The following is a 2,417-nucleotide window of genomic DNA, read 5'->3' on the forward strand; positions in this document are numbered from 1 at the left end:
GCTGGATCCCAGTCACCACGGGGAGGAGGCTGGATCCCAGTCACCACATGACTGAGAGAAGGAAACCTCATCAGAGACATGAGGAGGGTCCCAGAAGCTGCTGGAGATGAGGCCCTGTGTGTTGAGGGGCTGGCAGGAGGCACGTCCCCAGGCCTGTCACACAGCCTCGGAGCACCCCACCTCTTCTCCCTCCTGGCAGTGGGGCGGGGGGTCGGTCAGTGCCGCCCCCACAAGGCGTGGGGAATTAAAGGAATGAGATGCCCCAGAATGATGGGGGGAGACGACCAGGGGAGACTAAGGAAGCCACCTGGGTTTCCTGGGCTGGTTGGAGGGCAGTGGGGGGACATCAAGGTTGCCCCAGAGAGGAGGAAACTGAGGCTCAGAGAGGCCGATGGCAGCCCCTGCTCTGAGCCCCCAGGACGGTGGCCCCCACACTGCGGAGTCTCACCACAGAGCCCTGGGGATCCAGTGTAGACAGGGCCGCTCCCCCAGAGAATGTCCACGTCCGGTTTGCAACCGTTTCGGGGAGTGGATGGAGCTCTGGACAGACGCCCCTGCTGTTTTGTTTGCTGGCACCGGTTTGTAACCACGAACCAGGCAGCACGCTTCCCTGAAGCAAGGCTCTGGAAGCTTCCACGACTTTTGAATCCTTGACCTCAGGGAGACTGTGTCACCTGCAGGACAGGATTATGCCCGAGGCCACACAGGGGCCCGAGTTGCCACACTGTCTCCTGCAGCCCTCTGCTGGCCTGGAGGGAGGGACGGCCCCTCACCCGCCCCACCTGCCACATTCTTTTCCTGTGACATCACCAGCTCAGGCAGGTGGCAGCCCAAAGCCCGGGTGGCAGGCGGACAAAGGGCAGGGATTAGGCCTGAGTGACAGGCCCGACAGCGCCTTGGGTGAATCCTTGCCGAGAGGGAAGGCCCGGCCCTGAGACGCAGTACTCCCCGGGCGTCTGTCATCGCTCCCTCCCAGGTGGCCCCTGGCCTCAGGGAACACTCACTCACCCCCCCAGCTGCCCTGCGGCTCCCACGGCCCCGCTGTCTGTTCCAGTCACCAAGCTGGAGACGGGCAAGACAGGCATCTGAACCCAGGTCTCTGGCCCCAGTGTGCACCAGCCTGGCCCCAACCTGCAGTCCCGATTTCCTCCACAGGGACCCCAGGCAGGCAGTGCCCTTCTCCACTTTGCAGATAAGCAAACTGGGACAGGTCAGTCACCAGGTGCCCATGAGGCCTGTCGAGTGGAGGTGGGCAAGGGGGACCCTGGCTGGGGAGGGGTATGGGGGTGACAGCGGGAGGTGCCCCAAGTTGTGTCCATCCAGCCCAGGGGATGTGTCACTCCCGAGGGCGCCGAGGAAGTCGGGAAGCCAGGCAGCCCTTTCAGCATCTGAGTCTTGCCTGTAATGGAGAGAGAAGCTTCCCTGACTGCAGGAGGCTGAGCAGGAAGTCAGCCTCAGAGACCAGTTGCCACATTGGGGAGGCCTCAGAGTCCACCTGTGACAGCAGGGATGCTCCCACTAATCTCCGTCCCAGCCCAGGAGCTCCCCGGGTCTGTGTCCCTCTGTAAGGGGGCGACCATTCCTGCTCGCCGGGCCGTGGTGGGACAGCAGATAGTTGTGGACACGGCAGTGAGGCGAAGGGACGCTTGGCTAGATCGAGCCTGCCCGCCACTTCCCAGCTCCTCCTGCTCCTTTCCTTCTTTCTGCTGGTCCTTCACTCCCCCATCAGCTCCTCCTGTTCCTCCTCTTTCCTCTCCCCCGCAGCCAGTCCCTGAAATGACCCCAGTCTTGGACGCAGAATCCCTCACAGCTGAGCACTGTCCCCGGGCTGCCTGGTGGCCAAGCGCCCCACTGTCTATGGAGAGGCTTCCTCGTGGGTCTCCGGGGCCCCCAAGCTGGGCTGAACCATGGGGGGAGCCGCTGAGCTGGGGGCCGGGAGCAGGCACGGTGGGTAGGGGCTCGTCCTGCCAGGAGCCGCACCACAGCCCGGGCCGGCTCTGCCCCATGGTCATCAGAGACTCAGCCTCCTTCTCCACTGAGGCTGTGCCCGCCTCTGCTCCGGCCCCTCAGCTGGCTGACGAGACAGACGGGGTGTGTGGTGGAGCCGTGGAAGGCCTGAGGTGGTGGCCTGCAGACACACGGCCAGCCTCTTTCCCACTGTGTACCCGGGGCAAGGAAGCCATGGTACCAGTGACGGGCATCCTCTGTGTGGACAGCAGTCTCCTGGGGGGCTCTAATGCCCACGGGGCTGCTGAGTGGGTGTGGTTCCTAGCTGCTCCCTGGCCTGGGGGTGCCTGGAGGGGTCACGGGATCCATCATTAGGGTCCAGGCTGCAGTGAAGGTGGACACGCCCAGCACCCCTTCCCTGTGACCTGGTTAGCAGCTCCTGGCCGGTGCATGTGGAGGACATGTGAACA

Source organism: Equus quagga, chromosome 6, assembly GCF_021613505.1.
Source record: "Equus quagga isolate Etosha38 chromosome 6, UCLA_HA_Equagga_1.0, whole genome shotgun sequence".
NCBI lineage: Eukaryota > Metazoa > Chordata > Mammalia > Perissodactyla > Equidae > Equus > Equus quagga.